The following is a 16477-nucleotide window of genomic DNA, read 5'->3' as shown; positions in this document are numbered from 1 at the left end:
TCTTGGGTTTTTCATTCCTCCTTCTTAAACAACCCGGGGGAGGGACGTGTAGACCCACAGATCTGCCTGGGGGCTCCCCCACCCTCCACCATGGGATTCTGCGAATCTTTGAGGTTAGGACCCCCAGATTCACCCCCTTCCCCTTAGTCGGTGGCATGCCGCAGTCAGCTTGTACTGGCTCCGAAAAAAATTATTTGCACAGCTTTTCCCAATTCTGCATGTAGGGGCATCATGTTGATAGCTTGAAATCAATCATGGGGGGCAGTATTTACACCATGGGAATTGGTAGCTGCGACAAACGGGTTCTTTTTCTTCATTCAGGTGAGTTCCTTCACCCACCTCCCTCACCCCCACCCATTTAGGGTGCCCAGGTTGCTCAGGTGTGAGCCTCCCTCAAGGGGCAGAGCAGAATGCCCTTTGGGGAAGGTCAAGTGGCAGAGCCTGGGTGGGAGTGCTGGGCCCTCGTGCTTCCCCTCAAGGCAGTGTGGTCTGGAGGGAAGAGCCCTGGCCCGAACGGCAGGCAACCGCAGAGAATCCTGAGTGTCAGTCAGGGAAACGCAGGCCGGGCAAGGGAAGTGGCTGGCTCTCAGTCACAAGTGACACGAATGGGATGGGCCAGGCTGGTCTCCTGGTCTCCAGCCCAGTGCCTCTCTGCTTGCCTAAGAGAGTCCTGGAAAGTTGGTGCAACTTCTACACATAGTTCTGTTGTTATTTATAGCTTCACTGCCTTCTCGGGAAGCCGAGGCCTGGGGACCGGTGGCCTATGTGCTACCCATCTTGAGGGATTTGAGGACAGGCAGGGAGGCTGGAGAACTGAGTGGGGAGAAGGGGGGAGACGGGGTGGAGAGAAATGCCCAGAAAGCATGTCAAGGGCAGGCGGGGGCAGAACCACAGACCTCTGTGTGAGAAGGCCAGAACTCATCTCTCAGTTCCCCTGGAAGCTGACTGCTCCAGAAAACCAAGTCCAAGCAAATCTAGAGCAAGTGTCTGGATCTCCTCTTGTGGGAAGAAGAGAGACGTCCCCGCCCACAAAGAGGGGCAACTGAGGTCAGGTGAATCAAAGCCTGACCACATCTAGGACATGTTTGTAGTGCTGAGAGACTCTTGTTTGGACCTGAGCTGTGCCAGGTGCTGGTGGAGAGAGCCCCAGCACCCCCAAGCTGGAATGGCTCGTACACCAAAGTCACGGATGCGGAGAAGACACCCTCAGGCCTGGAAGATTCTCTTCCGCAAGCCCTGTTTTCTGTCCCATGAGCCTGGAGGTACTGCCGGGCCTTCCCTTCACAAAGAGACCTCAACCAGCCATCGTGCTTCCGTGCAAAGCTGGCGACAGAGACCCACTGTGAGGGTGAGAAGCCAGGCCAGGCGGCCGGGCACCTTATATTCATTCTCCCTCTCTTTCTTTCTCTCTCTCTGTCTCTCTCATTTCTATCTCACTGTCTCTGCCTCCCTCTCCTCTCTCCCAACTTGGGCCCTTACACCCTATCAGCTGACGAGCCCACAGCAAACTGTTAAATATAGTCTCTTACCCCTTGACTCCTACAAACTGGCCACTAATAGTCCATCAACTTTCATTTCTCAGCTCAGTCATTCCAGCCACGAGCCAGCTGCGGCTCCGGAAACTTCACTGGCAGGGGTCTGCACGTAAGGAAAACACGAGTTGGAGAAATCCGGTTTTGAGGATGTGAAACCGGCATGTACTTTGGGATCAGAGAGACCAGGGTTCAGATCTCAGCTTCACCACTTCCTAGCTGTGTGACCTCAGACAAGTAACTTAACCTCTCGGAGCCTCATCATCCTCGGCTGTAAAGTGAGGCTACTATTGCCCTGGCTCACAGGACTGTTGGGATGGTCAACCAGGATGACAAGGGTGAGCTTATAGCCAAGACCTACCTGGCCAAGACCTCCAGGGTTGGTAACCTCCCTTCCTGCAAAGTCATTCTTTGCCTGCCCCACAGTAGGACAGAAACTAGAATTATACTGCCTGCCCAGAAAATGGCTTTACTGGGATCTGTAAAATCAGTGGATTGTTATGGACAGAGTATCTGTCCCTATACCCTGATTCTGACCTTGGACGCTGCAGGGGCACCCACGAGGGCATTCGCGTATCTGTTAGCTCAGGGTGCGGCTCAGGGTGTAGGGGTGCAGACCTCAGGCTGACTGAAGCAGGAGGAATGGGCAGGGAGCCTCCAGCTGCACGCCCCCCCCACCCCCCCACCCCCTGCCCTGGGCCAGCCTGCCTCTCTGCTCTCCCCTCCTGCACCAGGCCTGGGCCTTGGGTGTGTGAAGAGGCTTTGGCGCCCTCTGCTGAGGATAGCGCTGCCTGCAGTCTACAAGGGACCCAGCTAGAGCCCTTGTAGCAAACCCAGGTTTGGAGTGGGGGGGGGGGGGGGGTTTGGACAGGGACAAGGAAACCGCTCCCTCTAGTGCAGGACGAGGGAAAACCAGAACCTGGGTTCCTTCTACCCTCAAAGCCACCAGGATGGAGGGGCCGGCCACGCAGCCACTCCACCAACCACAGCAGGGGCTTCCCACAGAATCATCTCGGATGCTCCTAACCACCCTCTGAGACCTCACGGTGACGCAGCCAGGTCCCAGGGAGTTTCCCAGGCTCTGGCTGTGATGCCTGTAAGTCCACACAGTGGAACTACACCCCGGATCAGAAAGATTCTCCTTCCTTCTCTGGAAACACCAGGGCCCAGCCGTTCAGTCTGGGAGGCAGGAGAGCTTGACGGTGAAAAAGGGTGGGGTGGGGAGCCAGACAGACACGGGCAGAGTGCCAGGACAGCCCCTCACTAGCCACATGACCTTGGGCTCCTGACCTCTCCAAGCTGCGGGACCCTCATCCTCCGAATGGGTGTAAGTAATAGGGTTTCTGTGAGGAATAAAAGACATTTTTCATCCAGAGCACAGCCCAGGGCCTGGCACACAGTAAGCACACAGTAAACACCAGCTATGATTACTAGTTACATTATTGTTGTTTCCCTTGCCATGGGTCTCATGAGGCTGAAGGGCACAGTGTCATCAGAACCTCTAATGGGAGCCACGTCTTTGCAGGAGGCCAGCGTCAGACTGTCTGGCGGACAGCAAGCCTCTTTCTCCCGGGATGGTCCTTCGCTGCTTCTCTGTGGAGCTGCCCTCCTGGGGCCAGGTTAACTGTCCAGGCCTCCTCTGGGGCCACTGGGAGTCAGTCCTGTCTTGTGGCGGAACCTCCAAACTCCAACGCTTGGAAGCTGTCAGTGGTGGTATTTTCTGCCCTGCGAGGAGACCAGTCTACAGTGAGAGGAAACAGCGAGGCTGGCCTGCAGCAGGAAGTAAAAAAGAAGGGGGCGCCTGGACGGTTTAGTGGGACTCTTGGTCGGACTCTTGGTTTCAGCTCGGGTCATGACCTCCCGGTTCAGTTCGTGAGTTCCAGCCCCGCATCGGGCCCCACACTGGGCTCCGGGCTGACATTGGGGAGTCTGCTTGGAATTCTCTAGCTCTCCCTCTCTCTCTGCCCCTCCTGCAGAGAGAGACAGCAGTCTCAACTGTCAGACTCTTACTTAGATTCTGTGAGATGCTCCAGGACCCTTCCAATAAATCCCACTTCTGCTGAAGCTAGTGTGAACCGGGCTTCTGTCACTTGCAAGCTCGGTCCCCTGCTGATGGCCTCTCTCCGTCCTCACTCACAGATGCTCCCATCCCACACCTCTGTGCCTGCCCCACCCTACAAGGTTCCAAAGCTCGGGGTTTTTTGGTTTTTTTTTTCCTTTTTATTGTTAAGAATGATTCTGTTCCCGTGTAATACATTTATTTGAGTCGCAGTTTGTTGAGGTATAAAATTGCTTTCTAACAGCCACCCTCCTCACCGCACTCGCACTGGGTCCTGCTCAAATCCCCTCTCCTGCTGGGTGGCAGGGCTCTCAATGACAAGGGCTGAGTGGCACAGCTCCCTGCCATTTTCCCCTATCAGAGCAGTCTGGTTTCTGTAACTGGACCCGAGAGCAGAGCCTGTTCATCCCCTCTAGGCACCCCCGCCTTTGCTCAGACAGAGTGCTGCCCCCCTAGCCGCAGGACCCAGAGCAAGGGGGATCCGGCTACACCCATCCTCCTGCCCTCTCTTCCGGGGATCTCTGGGACAGAGGGATGTGGAAGCAAATCTCACAAGACTGTCCTGTCCTGGGTGGATTGTCCCCTGCGTCTCTGGCTCCTCCAACTCATCCTCTGCTCAAAAGCTGGCTCCCTCTGGAGGGGCTGGGCACACCTTAAAGCCCTGCACGAGGTCTTTCTGGGCTGGGCACCAGCGTGTGGGCTTGAACCCAGCCACCTCACACCGCTCTCTCCACCTGCCATCTGTCTCCTCTTTCCCTTTTCCCTATTCAGGCAGCTCAGAGGAGCGTCACAGGGTCCGCAGACGCCCTGCCCTCCGGGGGGGAAGGACGTGCTGGTCTGCCTTACTCGAAATTCCCTGTGGCTTCAGGGAGAAAAGGCAGCCCTCCCCTCTGAAGAGGGGAGAGAGCAGCCTCTGCTACAAACCTTGCACCCCCCACAAGGCAGATGACTCCCCACCCCCCTGCCCCGCCCCTTGCACTGGCTGTGGGAGGAGGTGGTGGTTGATGAGAAAAGAGCCAGCACAGCGCCCCCCCCCCCCCCGCCCCTGCCCCGGGGCCAGCCCTGCTGAAGGGAGGTGTCCGCTCCCTGGCAACTCCCTGAGTGTAAGGACACAGGCTCCCTAGTGTCTTTCATACACAGTTTTGGGTCTTAGCTGCATTCCAGAACAGAAGGAAAAGTCCCACGCAACATCCTGTTGTGCTGGTGCAGGGCTCTCCTCCTGCCCAAATCCCAGCTGAATTGATCAAAAGAATATAAAGAAGGGAAAGCCTGTGTTGGCCGGGAAGCCAGGGAAGGCGCATCCCTAAGCCAGAGACGCCGGGGATCTGTGGGAAATGGGCAAGGTCCAGACTGAAGGGAGACCCCGAGGGCCGGTTCACAATTCCAGTTTCTGCAAAAGCAAAATTTCCCTCATGAGAAGCAAGTGGATGAGATCCTGACAGCATTGGCTGACTGCCCCTGGCTTTGGAGGGCAGGTGGGAAGCACGGGGATCTACAACATCTGGGAGAAGCTCACTGAGAGGTCGGTGTGCACAGAGTTGCCAGGCCAAGTAGTTAAGCGGGGCAAGCTCCTCCCTGGATCAGTTTCCCCCGTGTTACCATACCTCTCCTGCCGTGCCAGGGTGGGCTCAAGCCTTGCGTTGGCTTCATCAGTTACCTAGAAGAGGAGCCTAGCATACAGCTCGCCCTGGTGCACAGGCAAAGTTCCCCACTGCGCCTGCTCCCTGCCATGTCCACCCCTTTCCCTCAGCTAGATCCCTGAGCTCATCATGGCCCTGGGAAGCCTTGACCTGAGTAGGGAAAACTGTGTGTGCATGCACATTCACACACAAACACACATACAAACTCTGCAGCCCCGGAGACCCACATGTCAACTCAGGCAATTGGGGGGGGGGAGGGGGGAGGGACATATGTCACAGGCAATTTGTGTTCCCAGCCACCTGGTGACATGAGTTTGCGTTGACCAGCCCTTCAGCCTAAGCTATGACAAGACAATTAGAAAAATGTCCAGGTGGATGGTGAGCTAAAGACAAATTTCTTTCCCTCCTGTTTTGGGGAAAATAATAAGATTTTACAAAACACTCTTTTTTTTAAGGAGGAATGAAAGCAAACACACACCCCCCCACACACACACCCACATGCAAACACATGCTTGCAAAGCCTTTGGAAAGATTCTGTATCGTGAAGGGACAAGATCACGTCCCTCAAAAGGCAGAGAAAAATAATTCCTTTGAAAAAGGTTTATCACAGAAACATGAATAACTTTCAGGCCACATTCGCTTTGTACTCAGTTCATTTAATTAAAATGTGAACTCCAAGAAAGGAGAGTTGAAAACATGATGGAAAGAACGACGGGAGAAGGTTTGCAGGCTCAGAAGCAGGTGGAAATCCAAAGCAAACCATACAAGGAAAAGAAAGGCTATGAAGAAACCAAAAAGCAGCAGCGGAATTTAAAATTGCATTTGGATGGTGAAGAACGCACTGACACGGCCGCAAAGAGAATCCGTAAATGTGGCAGATAGGAGCGCTCTGAGATCGCACAGGGAAACCCGAAGGGAGAGACACATGGGAGAGAATGTAACAGACAGTGCGGCTCAAAGAAGAAACCAAACCAAAGCAGGAATCAAAGTAGAAAGGAGACAGCAATGCTCCTGAGCTGATGAAAAGCCTGCGCCTCTAAAGTTAAAAGGTTCCTTTTTATCTAAGTCTAATTAATAAAACGAAAGGCGTCCTTGGAAATACCACGCAGGATTTTGTCCATTTTAAGGGTAAAAAAATAATCCTATAAGCACCCATGTGGAAGGGAAAGATGTGGGGAACACCTACAACATTTCTGAAATTGTATAATCAGAAGAGAGATTCCGTGGAATGTCGGGAAGGACTTCTCTGCTGGAGAAAAGAGCCTTCTGCCATAAAACAAACATGGGAAATGCTGAATGAGACAAAAAAAAAAAAAAAAAAAGAGAGAGAGAAAATCCCAGACTGAGGCTGTCTCAGGGCTTTTAAATTGTTTGTGCATATTATTAGCAAGATTAGCAAGCACAATTTTTTCACATTTATTTGATGATGAAGCCCTTTTCCACTGACCGTGTGGCAAGCTGGACTACACTTTAGGAACCCCTTTTCTACAGAATTTTGAGAGATCACAGCTGTGACCTAAAATTGCAACAACCTGCCAGGGGCATTTGTACATGAAGACAAGAGAGAAAGACTTTCGTACATACCAGAACTTAGGACACATCGTCACTCGTGGCTCTACCTTCTGTGGGGGAAACATATTCAGCCATACACTCTTAGCAAGCATGAGAGGATCCAAATAAGCAAAATCATAGTGAACAACAAAAAAATCTGTATGGGGAAGCTGTTGTGTAAAAGACCTGGAAATGGATATTTAAAAGGTGTTAGGCACATGATTCTGCAGGGATATGTGAGGCTCCAGTCACGGAAACTACATCCTTCCCTGCCTAGTCAATTGCATGCGGCGGGGGTTGGGGGGGGGGGTTGCTGACCACACAAGCTGCATTTATCAGGCCAGGCTGAGGTCCTCCAGCTTTGGGCTGGGTTCTCACAGCAGAAGGCGTGGGCAGGAGCCTGGAGGGTGAGAGGAGACAAGCCTTAGTAGATCCTTCCTGCTCCCTCCCTACTTTAGTGCACTCTCTCTATGCACTGTCACCAGGTTCAGTGCCTGGTGTGGATCTATCTCCCACCCTGTCCCCACGGCCCCGGGGATGGCAATGGCTCCTGGTCATTGCTAGTCTCTGGGTGTCTTGCCATCCCTTGTCTGTTCCCTTCACCTGATTCGCACTTCTGTAGGTAGTCCCTTCATTAAAGTCTCTTTATTTAAAACCATTTGGGGAGAATGTTTCATGCCAGGACGCTGACTCACACACTTCTCAATTCTTTTTGTAGAGCCAGAATAACCCTGTTATTAAAACCCAACAGGGCGCCTGGGTGGCTCAGTTGGTTAAGCATCTGACTTCAGCTCAAGTTAGAATCTCGTGGTTCTGTGAGTTCAAGCCCCTTGTTGGGCTCTGGGTTGACAGCTCAGAGCCTGGAGCCTGCTAAGGATTCCGTGTCTCCCCTGCTCCTGTCCTCCCTCTGCCTCTCTCTCAAAAATAAATAAACATTAAAAAAAATTAAAAACCTGACAAATGGCACCAAAGAAAGACAGAATGAATGAATGCATCATATACTAGTCTTATTTATATCAACGTAAAGTCCTAATAAAATTTTAATCAGATTAAGTGGAAAGTTTAAGTCCATGAGCAAACACTCCTGGAATGCATGGATGATGCTATGTTAGAAATGCAGTAGGGGCGCCTTGGTGGCTCAGTTGGTTGAGTGTCTTACTCTTGATTTCGGCTCAGGTCGTGATTTCACTATTTGTGAGATCAAGCCCCACATCAGGCTCCGTGCTGACAGTGCAGGGCCTCCTTGGGATTTTCTCTCTCTCTCTCTCTCTCTCTCTCTCCCTCCCTCCCTCCCTCCCTCTTTCTCTGCCCCTCCCCTGCTTGGGCATGTGCTTTTTCTCTCTCTCTCTCAAAATAAATAAACTTAGAAAAAAGTTTAATTAAAAATATGCAGTAAGCTGATTAACCACAGCAATAGGTCAGAGAAGAGAAAAATCATTTTATATGCCAAATAAATGTTTGGTAAATGTCAAGATCCATTCCTCATTTTCTTTTTAAAAAGCTCTAGTGAACTGGAAATTGAAGTGTACTTATTTCACATGATAAAAAATACTAACTCTCAAACCCATAGCCCGTGGCAAAAGAGTAGAATTCAAGAAGCATTCTCATTAAATATGGAGACAAGGCAAAGATTTTTACTGTCTTGTTATTCAACATTGTTCTAAAGATCTTAGTTAATGCAATTAGACAGGGGAAAAAATTATAATATTATTACATATCTGTAGATACAATGATCTTCTTGGAAAAACTAGGAAAAGAAATACAAAATACCAGAATAGAAGGGTGGCCAGACATAAAATAACTACAGAAAAGTTAATGTCTTTTCTACTACTAACCTGTTAGAAAATATGCACAGGGGCGCCTGGGTGGCTCGGTCAGTTAAGCATCTGACTCTTGATTTTGGCTCAGGTCATGATCACACAGTTCATGGGGCCGAGTGCTGCGTCAGGCTCTCTCTGCCCCTCCCCCACTCGTGAACATTCTCTCTCTCTCCCCCTCTCTCTCAAAATAAACCAATAAATATTTTTTTAAAAAGAAAATATGCACAAAAGATACTATATTAATTATCCATTGCTGCATAACAGATTACCCCGAAGCTTAGTGGTTTAAAACATTTACTATCTCGGGGCGCCTGGGTGGCTCAGTCGGTTGGGCGTCCGACTTCGGCTCAGGTCATGATCTCACGGTCTGTGAGTTCAAGCCCTGCATCAGGCTCTGGGCTGACAGCTCAGAGCCTGGAGCCTGTTTCGGATTCTGTGTCTCCCTCTCTCTCTGACCCTCCCCTGCTCATGCTCTGTCTCTCTCTGTCTCAAAGATGAATAAATGTTAAAGAAAATAAAATTAAAAAAAAAACATTTACTATCTCACAGCCACACCACATCTGGGTGTGGCTTAGCTGAGTTCTCGGTCTCAGGGTCTCTCACGAGGCTACAATCAAGTTTTTAGCCAGTGCTGTGGTCTCATCTGAAGGTTCACCTGGGGAAGTGCACTCAGGTGATTGCTGGCAGGATTCCATTCCTCATGGGTTGTTGGACTGAGGGCCTCAGTTCCTTGTTACTTGGTGGTCAGAAGCCACCCTCAGTTCCTTGCCACATGGGCTTCCCCTAAGGTGGCTCACGATGTGGCAGGTGGTTTCATCACAGCAGGCGGGTGAGAGGGCCAGAGAGAGTTGTAGCAAGACAAAGTCACAGTGTTTTATAACATAATCACAGAAGTACATCTCATCACATTTTGCCATGTTCTATTCATTAGAAGGCAGTCACTAGGTGGAACCCACATACAAGGGGAGAAGATCATACACGTGAGGACTTTCAAGGATCCTTGGGAGCCATTTCTGGAGCCACCAACCACAGACACACATTCTATATTTCATGAAAAGAAGCACCAAACACACTCACCTATAAAATAAAACTTCACTGAAGAATAACAATAAAAGAGACCTTCACAATAAAAAGAAACGCCATGTTTCTGGATGAAAACACTCAAATGGTACAAAGAAGTTGATCATCATTGAATTAATCTACACATTTTAGCCAATTCCAATTCCCAGAGGGATTGTTTCGTTTCTGTTTACTTTGGCAAAGAAAAAAAAATCTAGAGTTCATATAAATGACAACTGCAAAACATAATTTAAAAAAATAATAAAGGGGACTTGTCATAATTATTGCAATGGACAATATCAGTGCAAGAATGATCTGATAGGCCAATGGAACAGAATGGAAAGCCCAAACACATAAAATATATTCAGCATATGATTAAAAATGGCCTTTAGATGACTCAAAAATGATTAATTCATTTATGATCCATATTGGGATAGTTGCTTAAGTTGTTTTAAAGCTATGTTCTTACTTCTCACCATACATGAAGACAAAATACACTAAAGGCTTAACAAATGAAATCATAACATCATGAAAGAAATTTTAATTGAAAATGTTTAGAGGGTGCCTGGGTGGCTCAGTCGCTTAAGCGTCCAACTCTTGATCTCAGCTCAGATTTTGATCTCACAATTGTGAATTCAACCCCAGCACTGGGCTCCACACTGGGCATAGAGCCTACTTAAAAAAAAAAAAAAAAAAAGTATATATGAGACGCCTGGGTGGCTCAGTCGGTTAAGCGTCTGACTTTGGCTCAGGTCATGATCTCATAGTCTGTGAGTTCAAGCCCCGTGTCAGGCTCTGTGCTGACAGCTCAGAGCCTGGAGCCTGCTTCGGATTCTGCGTCTCCCTCTCTCTCTGCCCCTCCCTTGCTCACATTCTGCCTCACTCTCTCTCAAAAATAAACATTACAAAAAAAAATTTTTTAATGTATATATTCTTGAAAGCAAAGGCCACACAACAATAAAGTCTGGGATCATAAGGTAAAATTAATAATTTGACAGCTTAAAAATGAAGTGCTTTGGCACATCAGCAAAGTATAAAAAATGCTGATGCAGGGTGCCTGGGTGGCTCAGCCAGTTAAGCATCCGACTCTAGATTTCAGCTCAGGTCATGATCTCACGGTTCGTGGGTTTGAACTCCACGTAGGGCTCTGTGCTGACAGCTCAGAGCCTGGAGCCTGCTTCAGATTCTGTGTCTCCCTCTCTCTCTGCCCCTCCCCCACTCATTCTCTCTCTCTCTCTCTCTCTCTCTCTCTCTCTCTCACACACACACACACACACACACATACACACACACACACACACACACACACCATTAAATAAATAAACATTTAGAAAAAGGCTCCCTCTCACAGGTAATCAAAGAAATGCAACTAAAAAAATACATTGATGTGTTTTTAACCTACCCAATGTTTAATGCTCTTTAAGAAGATAGTACCCAGTGGCGATAAGAGCCAGGCCACTCTAGAGACAGCTGAGTAACTTGTTTCAAAACCTTAGAAATATTCAAACCCTTTCTCCAGAAATCCAGCTTCTAATAAATGAATCTGAGGAACTAATAATGCCTGATGCTTATTGTTTGTAAGCACCAGACTCTGTACTAAACACACCCTATATGTCACCTCATTTAAGTCCTTACCGTTATTCCCATTTGACAGAAAGAAAAAGGCATAGTGAGTCCTGCAGCTCACAAAGGAGGGCTGGACCCAAACCCAGGCACTTGAGGCTACTACATAGCAGAGGCAGACAAAGGTTTACGTGCAAGGTTGCTTATTACAGCCTCGTTTATAAGAGCTAAGAAAGTAAAATGAAACCAACAAAGGGAGGTTACTAGTTAAATTATGATCTAAACATAGAATTCAGTCATCAAAAATCTTGTTGAAGAAAAATCATTTTAGATGTAGCCAAGTGCTGACATAAGTAGAACTTCAAGGAGCTTCCTGCCGGAAGTTGCCAGCTGCTGTGATGTTCCATTTCTCGATCTAGGTGGTAGTTCCATGGGTGTCTTCACTCTGGGATCGTTCACCAAACTTAACACTTTGCATGCTTTTCTGTGTGTACATTATAGTAAAAAAATTTTTTTTGAAAATAATTTATTGATTTTGAGAGAGACAGAGAGAGAACAGGGGAGGGGCAGAGAAAAAGGGAGAGAGAGAACCCCAAGCAGGCTCCATGCTGTCAGCACAGAGCCCCATGTGGGGCTCTCATGTTCAGGATCATGACCTGAGCCAAGATCAAGAGTTGGATGCCTAACCAACTGAGCCACCTGGGTTCCCCTATAGTAAAACATTTTTAAGTTATTTTAAAAATGTTGTCAGATGCTTCTCCTCCTGGGGAACCCAGTCACGTCTATGGAGCTAGTCTTCTGGGGTCCCCAGAGTCCCTCTTGGTTCTGCAGGCATAAGGCTGGCAGCCACCAGCCTACTCCCTGGGGAGTTTGCTACCAAAGGAAGGAAGCGGATGGACAGAAGTTATGGCAATCCTTCCATCGGCACTTTACCTTCCATCTTGACCAGTGGGTCAGGATGCCCCAACTTAGACGCGAGTTCCCCCCGCCAGAGTGAAACTGGGGATCTGACTGCAGCCTCAAGATCCAGGTTCAGTCCTGAAGGGGAGGAGGGCTTAACAGGGGAGGCTGGAGCTAGCCCCAAACAGAGGCATCTAGAGGGAACAAAGTCTTGGCCACCTCTTCTTCTGGACAAGGAGGAGCTCCGGGGGTCAGTGTGAATGCTGAAAGGGCAAGCAGGTCGTGACGATTACCCTGACATGAGAAAATGGTCATCCAATATGGTTGCGTAAGCAAAGCAGGTTATAAAGCAATGTGTGCAGCATGATCTCAATTTTTTTAATGAAGGAAAAAGCCTGAAAGAGTGGTCACTCTAAAGAGTGGTTACAGTGTAAGGTTTTTTTGTTTTTTTTTGTTTTGATTTGTCTATATTCTAAATTTCCTGTAACTCATTTCTTTTGTAAACGGAAATAAAAAGCTATAGAATACGTGAAGGAGAGATTGCTAGCCCCTTGCCTCCACTCCTCTTTCATAAGCTGTGACCCCTACTTCCAGGCCCCGGGTGGGCAAAACTAAACTCCTGGAGGGCTCCTGGGGTGGGTGCATTGGGGGGAAAGGTGGTCCCACACACTAAACTACAGGAAACACCATCAGTGAAGAACCTTGTTTTGTCCAGTCCCATGGCATACAGTAGGAGCTTAATCCATACCCATGACCACCACTAACCACCTGCAAAGCTACACCCTTTGAGTAGAATCCCAGGCATTAGACTCACGCCTCAGAAGCGGACTGGAGCGCCGGGCCCTGGACACCCGCCCCAGAACACTGGCCTCCCCCCACCAGAGGGAAATAAGCAAACTGCATGAGCCCTAGGGAAAGCAGAAAGCGAGCCACCTCCCAAGGGTGAAGTCACACACAGAGTCACACATGGACAGGGACCATGGTTGGATGGACAGACAGATAGAAATTCTCTCGAAGGTCACAGAGAGTTGGCACAACGCCCTCGCCTCCACTGGGGGCTTGTCACTCTGGTCTTGTCTATTGTGTTGCCCTCACTAGATTGCTCTTTGGGGCTCTTTGGGGACCAGCCAGGTGAGGCTTCTGTCACCCCTGCCACCAGCCCGGGGCCTGGCCTTCAGCAGGTATGCAGGGGACATGCTGACAGAATGTGAAGATGAAGAGGGGCGCCTGGGTGGCTCAGTCGGTTAAGCGTCCGACTTCAGCTCAGGTCATGATCTCACAGTTCGTGGGTTCGAGCCCCGCGTCGGCCTCTGTGCTGATGGCTCAGAGCCTGGTGCCTGCTTCGGATTCTGTGTCTCCCTCTCTCTCTGCTCCTCCCCTGCTCACACTCTGTCTCTCTCTCAAAAATAAAAAAAAAAAAATAATTAAAAGAAAAATGTGAAGATGAGTAGTTGGGAGACAAACTGGGCAGACAGAGACAGAGTGAGTGGGGAAGACAGACAAAAGGACATACAGATGGAAGAGACCGCAGGCCACAGAAATGGAGATGGAGAAGGTAAATGAGTGAATGAACGAGTGAACAAATGAATGACAAGATGGGGGAAGGTGTGGAGAAAAAAGAAAAAAGCTAGAGAAACCCAGTGAGACCCAAATGAACAGGGGCAGGAAAATAAAAGCAGGGAGAGGAGAGGAGAGCGACTTCCCTCAGCCTTGCCAGGATGTTATTAGTCAGCATCATTGGGTTCCTTCCTCAGTTTCTCTCCTCAGGGTTTACAGGGCCGTAACCCAGGGGACTGGCACCCTGCTTGGTCTGGCTGGCTCTCTCCTTTGGGCAGGGGACTGTTAACCTCCTTCCCCCCCCCCACTGCTTCCTGGCTGAGGTCCACCCCCCACCTTGACAGAAGGGGCTCTCCCGCTCAGCAGGCCCCAGACGGCAGTTTCTGCACAATCCCTTCACTGAGGAAGGCCCCGGGATGAGATCCCCTCTCTTCCTTCCTGGACTGAGGATCAGCTGGGCCTCTACCAGCTCCGGAGCCCTGGGCCAGAGGGGTCTGGGTGGGAACAGGCAAGGTTACCCATTCAGCAGGCCGCAGCCCCGCCTGCCTCTTGAGAGGGGGAGAAAGTCAGGAAAACCAGAAGATGGCCAGGCGGGTGGCTGAGGGGGATCTAGGGGGCTTCCTGCCTCCATGGAGACTTGCCTCTGTGCCCAGACTGTTATTTCAGCTCTGGTATTTCCAATTCCCCAGGGAACCACAGGGGAAGGGGCCCAGAGAGCTGGGAGGGAAAACCGAGTGGGAGGCGGCCAGGGCTACTGAATTCCCTTGGGTCCTAGAGAAGGATGGGTTCCTTCCCTCCCCCCACCCCCACCCCATCTGTCCCCCCCCAAAGGTCCTGACCTCACCTCCCCCCCCCCCCCCGCCCCCTGCTTCCGGACTTCTCCAGCGTTCCAGCCCTGAGGAGAGACACTCCAAACCAAAGGGCCCCAGTCCCCACCATGGGCCCCTCCCTTGGCCTGGCTCTGGGGACCAAAGCCCCCCTGCTTCCCCAACCATTGCGCCAGATGTGGCTGCTGGGGAGCGGAGAGCACAGGCCTCAGCTGGCAATGGTCACTCGGTGGTCCTCTCCCTGCAGAGTCAGCAAGTTCCGTGCCAGCTCGCCAGGCCTCCTCGTTCAGCACTTCCTTCAGCCCCCTTTCCAGAGGCAGCGCCATGTAGTTCGTGGTCCAAGGCTGGCTGGGCTGGGCCTTCTGTTCCCGATTCAACACAAATCCCATCAATGCCCTTTCCTGAGCTGCCCGCCCAGGTGCCAGGGCCTGGGCTCAGCAGTCAGGGATCGCAGGGAGGAGGGGGAGACCTGGCCCTGCCCTGTGTGGGACACATCCCTACCCCCCAATCACAGAAACATTCGGACCCACAATGGGCCTCCTCGCCTCTACAAAGCAGTGAGGCGTCCCACACTCCGTCCCTTCTCTGTTCCCCTCTGCTGGTCAGGACTGACACTCTCTCACTCCTGCATGGATTTTCCAGAACCTGGACTTCCATCACAGGATCACGGGACACTAACTGCTCCATGAGAGAGCCCCAGCCACAGAGCAGCCCAACCCAGATCCAAGAGCATAGTAAGTGCTTAGCGAAATCATGCGCTCTCAACAAGCTTTCGGCCCTGCATCGCCAGCCCTCCGAGGTCCCTTGAGACTGGTTCCTGGTGCCAGGGACTGGTAACACGTCTCAACCGTATGGCTAGATCTTAAAAATGTGGGTGTGAATCCCAGCCTGTAAGGACAGGACCTAGACAGGAGCCCCCACCCCACCCCCTCAGGTCCAGACAGCTCAGCCCAGCCCAGCCTGGTGACTCAAGGCCTTCCCTGGAGCCAAGCTCTGCACCCTCTACAGCCCGCCCAGGTCTCTCTCAGACGGCCACTCTGAAAGTTGCAGTCGAAGGATGCCAGGACACCTCCAGCTACTGAGGCAAGGCCTGGCCCTGGGGCTGGAGAGGGGGAGCCAGGCAGGCTCCCCTGGGCTCCCAGAGCTGCAGGAGATCCAGACAGGAAGGGAGAAGGAGGCTGAGGGAGGGAGTGGAGAGGAGGGAAGAAGAGGGGTGGCACTCAGCCCCAAACTAGGAAGGATGCTGAAGACAGATAAAAACAGGAAAGGGACAGAGAAAATGGGGGGAGGGGGAACACCCTCGGGAGGTGCCGAAGGAAGAAAATGGTGGCCGCGTGCCTGGCACTGTGCCTGGCGGACTTTTCATAATGTCATTTCATCCTACCAAATTGACCACAAGAAAGGTATCGTCACCCCCAAGAGACAGATGAAGGCTGAAGCTCTGAGTTTAACAGGCTTCTCCAGGGAATGGCCGAGGGCCGGGCCAGGTCCCCAGCAGGGTCACCCTAGGGACCCCAGCTCTCTGGTCTCTGCAGAGATGGCCAGCAGGGCCACAGCCCTGGCCCGGAGGACCTACGCAGAGGCCCAAGCTATGTTCCGAGCGGGGTTTATTCCACCAGAGCCTAACAGGAAACTTGGCTCCTCTGACTCACTCTGATCCGACCTTATTAAGAAAAAAAGGATCAGGAGCCAGCACTGGGTAGGGTTTCACGCCAAGAGCTGGCTCCGAGGCAGGGGCCAGCCGAGCACGATAGCCTGTGCCCTGATCTCCCCACAGCCCCCAAACGCCTGAGGCAGCCCCTGCACGCTGCCTGGCTCTAGAAGAGGGGTCCTGCCTTCTCCACTCTTGGCTAGTGGGGCTCCCCTACCTCACAGCCATCCTCTGTCCACCCTCCATCCTTTCCCTTCCCTTCCCCTCCCTGACTGGGGGTACCCTGAGGCCTGTTTCCACTTCTCCTTCTCCTCCTCC

Source organism: Lynx rufus, unplaced genomic scaffold, assembly GCF_022079265.1.
Source record: "Lynx rufus isolate CCGP_SWC_20201006 ecotype Redwood Valley unplaced genomic scaffold, mLynRuf1.p SCAF_13, whole genome shotgun sequence".
NCBI lineage: Eukaryota > Metazoa > Chordata > Mammalia > Carnivora > Felidae > Lynx > Lynx rufus.
The sequence above is the reverse complement of the archived record's forward strand: the minus strand, read 5'-3'. Positions refer to the sequence as shown.